The 6,242-nt window shown below is 37.5% G+C and overlaps 1 pseudogene; it reads right to left on the bottom strand.

The window, feature by feature from the left end:
* Positions 1 to 449: 449 nt before the first annotated feature.
* On the bottom strand, positions 450 to 3,129 carry LOC114459472 (ras GTPase-activating protein-binding protein 2 pseudogene; annotated as a pseudogene).
* Positions 3,130 to 6,242: the final 3,113 nt, after the last annotated feature.

Below are 6,242 nucleotides of genomic sequence, written 5' to 3'. Positions count from 1 at the left end.
GTTTTTCTGTTTCAAAAATTAAATCTTGTAAAAATGTAATCTTTTATATATATATATATATATAAAACCAAACCATTTATGTGTTATTTTGATTTGGTTTTAAAACGAAAAAACCAAAGAACAAACATGAATGCTTGTATCATTCATTCTTTCGATTTTCAATAAAAAAAAACAAAAAAAACAAATAACAAATAACGATTTGCCCATGACTAAGGTACCTTTTGTTAGTTTGATTTCTTGGCTAAATTCACACAATGATTTGGTCCACTTTTTAATTTCCTTTTTTTGATTTGAACGAAAAAAATCAAAAGCACAAAAAACAAACTGCTATTTTTTTTTTTTTTTTTGGTATCAGATTTTTATTTTTTATTTTTTATTTTTTTTTTTTTTTACATGGTTAGCTTTTTATTGGAGATTTTTTTAATTAACAAGAACATTTGAAGATCATATTAGACTTCATCCACTCTTTTGGCAATTCTCTTCTTAGTGGTGCTGTTGCAACTCATTTCGTGACGTTCACGTTCACGGACTGCCCATGCCTTCTTCTTCTCCATATTCAGACGCACCTCACCTCGGAACCATATAGGCTCATCCTGAAGGATATTTTGAACAGGATCAGAGTTGTCAAAGACCACAAATGCAAACTTGGGCAACTTTCTACCCCTGGTGTTAATCCTCAGCTCCACCACATTTCCATATGTCATGAATAATTCTTTGAGCTCGCTCTCATCGGTGTCATGTGGAAGATTTCTGACAAATAGCTGGTGACTGTCAGGGTATCGAACAATACGTCTGTTGTCCGTATCTCCAGGTCCACCATCTCTGCCACCGTCGTGCTCATGCATCATTCCGCTTTCCACGATGCCTTGTGAACCTCTGGGTCCCCGATTGTTGAGCCTCATTTTCCGTTCATGTTCACGGACTGCCCATGTCTTCTTCTCCGCCACATGCAGACGCATCTCACCTCGGAACAGTATGGGCTCATCCCGAAGGATATTTTGAACAGGATCAGAGTTGTCAAAGACCACAAATGCAAACTTGGGCAACGTTCTACCCCTGGTGTTAATCCTCAGCTCCACCACATTTCCATATGCCATGAATAATTCTTTGAGCTCGCTCTCATCGGTGTCATGTGGAAGATTTCTGACAAATAGCTGGTGACTGTCAGGGTATCGAACAATACGGCTGTTGTCCGTATCTCCAGGTCCACCATCTCTGCCACCAGTTCTAGGTCTTTGTGGAGGGAAGCTTCGTCGGTCGCGATTGTGCTGGGCTCTGGGGGGCAGGGGTGCCTTTTGCATCTTTGATTTGGACCCTACTCTGGGCTTGGGTGTCTGTTGGGTTTTTGGTTCAGGCTCCACATCATTCTTTGATTCTTCATCAAGCTCATCATCAGAGTCACCAAATACTTCATCCACATAGCAGAAGATGTTGTTGTGTATATCATACTTTTTGGCATCCAAACCTTCTGGAGCAAGAACAAACGTCTGCATGAACTTCCTCATTGGTTGGCCACTGTTGGACAGCTCTCCAAGTACCTGCACAACCAGTCCATTATTCAGCATGGCATGGGCATCCACGTGCCTGATCTTTGTGTGGCATTCACTGAGTGACACGATCTTCTCATGGATTCCCGCTTGTCCATTCACAGGTTCAGCCAGGTTTCCATTTGTATCAAGTCCTCCATGAACATAGGAAGAATTACTCCCGTGCAAAACATCTGGAGCGTTGTTTAGGAGGTTATAATATTGCCTCACAAACTCTTGCGCTACAAACAGGGGACTTGACTTCTTCATCTCCATTTCTTTGGTAATCAGTATTAGGTGCTGTGAAGGAAAAAATGGGGAGAGGGGAAGACATTAGACATCAAATTGTCTAAAACTATCAAATACAAATACTTTATAACTCAATGCGACAATAATCTTAGGGTAACTGATCATTAAGGTTGTAGGATTTTTTTTGTATTAAAGATCATTATAATCTATAGAAAGAAGCAGAATAGTCTACAAACCTAAATTTGGGGTACTGACTGGCAACATAAATTTGCACTCTTTGTCAAAAATAAATGTTGCATAAATGTGGGGGCAAGCAAATCAGGTTTTTGAGCCCGTTAGACGGCATGTTGATCTGTTAAGGGTCATGGTAGTTCAAGGACTCATTTTAAGACACATTCAGATTAATCGTCTCTATGGGGCGCCGATTGTAAAGTTACGCATACTGAAATAAACTTTTTGCAACATTTGGCAACAAACCACATTTAAAAAACATGTATGAACTTCTTGTTACTTTTGACCAGATTTACAGCAATATTCGTGAAATTTCTTTTATTGTAAAAACATATCAATGTTAAATCTGAATCTAAAGGTTAAATGTTAAAGCTAAATGTTAAATCTAAATGTTAAATCTAAATGTTAAATCTGATTATAAATGTTAAATCTAAATGTTAAAGCTAAATGTTAAATCTGAATATAAATGTCAATTCTAAATGGTAAATCTAAATGTTACCTCAAAATGTTAAATCAGAATATAAGAGTAAAATGTAATTGCTAAATGTTAAATCTAGATGTCACAGGTGAAGCTAATTATGCAAATTAAAGCATAACATAAAACAAACGCTTGTGAATTTGCAAAATAGCTAAATATTTAGTTTCACCTGTGACATTTATACTTATTATTTATATTTAACATTTATATTTATATTTAAGCATTTAGATTTAGCATCTAGTAGTAACATCTACATCTAGCATTTAACATTTACATCTAACATTTAACATTTAATATTTACATTTAACATTTACATAATATTTATACAAGAGAAAAAAATATCCCAAATGTTACAAGTATTGCTGTAAATCTGGTCAAAAGCAACAGAAAAATTAACTTACATTTTTTAAATGTGGTTTGCTAAATATTGCAAAAAGTTGCTCTTTATTTTGGCATTATCCAACTTTACAAACGGCGCCCCAGACATCTTCGAGGTAAACAACAGAATAAATGCATCATCACATTCATCAAACACCTATTACCAGTGCTATCAGGCTGATTTAGCAGTTTCTACATACCTCTGTGTGCTCTGATGATGGTCCAAAGTACTGTGGGTCAAGTAACTACAGTGAAGCGCTCACAGTTCCAATAAAACTTTGATGTCTTACCGTGAGTTACCAAGATACCTTTCAACAGTAATGTTCTAACTTATCCTGAGTTACCATGACTACCTGTCAATAGTAATGTTCTAACTTATCCTGAGTTACCATGACTACCTGTCAACAGTAATGTTCTAACTTATCCTGAGTTACCATGACTACCTGTCAACAGTAATGTTCTTTTTTTTTTCTTCTTTTTTTTTTTCCAAGTGATGCGATGTGAAATTGTGGTTGTGTATATTGTGCTTATTGTTGTGTTATCAAGCCAGTTTGGTGACCAGTGTGCGGCTTAGGAATAATGGTGGTGGCTGTGAACAGAGGAAGAAGTGAGTGGAAATTCCATAAAACAAGTATTTGGGAACAACGTGTCTGTGGTTGAGCCCAGTATGAGTGTTATCCCACAGCCCAAGGCCAGTGCATCCATGACAAATGTATTTCCAAGAACCGCCACTGCAAAACCCACGAGCCGCCCCCGGGCCCAAAGAAGCAGTCAGGCCAGCAGCAAGAGCGGGCAATCTAGGGGCCCCCGGCGACCCCCACACAGCCAAGCAGCCCCCCGAACGCCCCCAAGATCCCAAGCCGAGAGGCAGCCATCGCCCCCCCCATACACACCCGAGAAAGCCCCAAGGAGCCAAGGACCCAGCGCACCACGCCACCGATCCAACCCCCAACCCCCAGACCCCCCACCCCATCAGGTGGTATCAGATTTTTAAACAAATAATGAAATAACAATCTGTTTTTTTTATGTTTCTATTTTTGTTTCTTAATTGAAAATGAAAAGAACGAATGATACACGGATTTACAAGGATTTTTATCATTAGCTTGATAACTTGTCTTTATTTTGCAATATTTTTGGTGCCTGTTTGTTTGTTTTTCCTGGTTCATGTGTTAGAACAAGGACAGGCGTTTTCCAAATCTGTGGCTGTTTAGAAAATAGCACACGTGGTCTTTCAATGCAGCGACTGCGAGCCACTGATCCTGAGAAGAGATTATGAGCAATGCCGGCTCCAACAAAAACCTGCTGATGATGAGCGGACAATATTTCCATCAGACATCTGACACAATGAACCCGAGCGCTGGTGTAAAACAGCCCAGTGATGAAACTGACATCTGAAACATTTTTCCTACCCGCTCCAATTCATCATTTTCACTCCTCTATAACACAAAGCAATTTTCCAACCAATGATTACTCTTTTCAAGAAATCATATTTCATGTAAGGTAAGACATGTTTGAGGATGGGATGAATATCTAGAGTGCCAATCGCAGAGCGTATACACTCAAAAAACCAATAACCTGAAGAGATACATGACAATGCCTCGCCTATCTCCACTGAGGAGAGAATATGTATTCTGTACAGCACTAGGGCGAGCGTACATATAACACAGCAGTGACCCGGGGAACGCCACCCCACTTTACCAACTTCACAGGAAAAGCAGCAACATGATCCCCAAAACACAACTGACTTCATTTAAATTTCAGAAGATAACAATTCAAGAAACCACAATAAACATTTTTTTGACACAAGCAATTGTTGAAAACATGACAACAACAGCTACAACATAAATTCAAAAAGCTGCTCCTGCCGAGGCATTAATATACCAGCGATTTAGGATTTATCTTTACCAGTGCAGGAGGAATCCTTTGGAAATACAGTGTAACAATGCTCAGCAACAGATGCTCAAGTAAAGGTATCAGGTCAACACACCTGTTCAATATTTACAGTAATTCAGCCCCACTGAATATCAACAACTGGAGACTTGTTTTCTTTCTCCTGAATCTTATTAAATCCATAATCACTTCAATTAATTCAGTAACAAATATCATGAAATGCACATATTTCAAATATCTGCAATTGACAAATATTTGATGAGTAAGGATATCTTGTTACTTTCTGATGTTTACTGCAACAATTTTTTTTTATTTTTTTTTTTTTATTGTTTCTGAGAATATTACAGTGAATTGCTGTATGTGTTTTTGTGCGAGCGTGTGTGTATGACAGTTAAAAACATGTTGGTGCTGTGTGAAGATGTTTAGCTAGTTTTCAATGATTGTTTCCAAACTGATACAATCACAGTTTTAAAAGTAGAAATCCTGATTAAATAGTCAAACTCAATTTAAATTCCCATACTCTTTACTTTTGTAATAATCACTATGAATAAACTCTGGGGATCAAATCAAATCAAATCAATCAAATCCAATCACCTAGAGTTGGGAAAGAAGCAAAGTGAGTAAACATTGTATTTTTTTAAATTGTGGCATTATAATGGAGGGTGTTGATGCTTGTTGATGTTTCTTTATTTTGCCCAACATTTAAAAAATAAAAAGATAAATTAACCTTTTTTTAAAAAAAAATTTTAAAAAAATTGCACAAACTATTTAGGCATTAAATTCATGATTGGCTTGAAAATAATAAGTGTATGTATAATACTGTATACCATAGTACATCCACTTGAGGTTTCTTTTATAATTACAATCTGATATATTTTTTTAGAGGATTATAAAATGAGAATACAGCCATGTACACTGTAGTGCAGAGATGGGAAACTTCTATCATGTCTGATCCACAGGGCATCTTATCAGAATTCAGAAAAATCATGTTTTTTTTGGTTGTTAAATGTGTGTATATGGCCTATAGCCTGGATGCAGAATAAGTCATTATTGTAGTTTTCTATTGTTTACAATCTAAGGTTGCAAATAAACTTCAGAATTTACGATTTCTCTCATTGAGTCCATGAAATATTGGAAACGTTGTATTTTTAACGTGTACCAAAAACTGTTTCACTCAAAGCTGCTATCCGGAGTTTCTGAGAGGACGTCTCAATGTCCCGCCCTCAACAGCTCCACTTCCTCTCCCAGTCTACCAGAGGCCACGCCTCTACGTTTCTGCAATCATATTTACCTGTTTGCTGTTGTGACGCACGGCCTTGTTTCCGTGCACAGTTCCACATTCACTTTGATTGACAGTCTCAGTCGAAGCCTATTGGCTGGGGGCACTCGGCGATCGTTTCTATTTGTATAGGGTCTATATGACGAAGGAGGGACTTATATACATTATGTATATGAATGACCACTGGCAGTAGACCATAGTAAAAGACTAG

This window comes from Gouania willdenowi, chromosome 3, assembly GCF_900634775.1.
Source record: "Gouania willdenowi chromosome 3, fGouWil2.1, whole genome shotgun sequence".
Taxonomy (NCBI): Eukaryota; Metazoa; Chordata; class Actinopteri; order Blenniiformes; family Gobiesocidae; genus Gouania; species Gouania willdenowi.
Note: the sequence above shows the minus strand (reverse complement) of the source record. Positions and strands in the feature narration are given on the sequence as shown.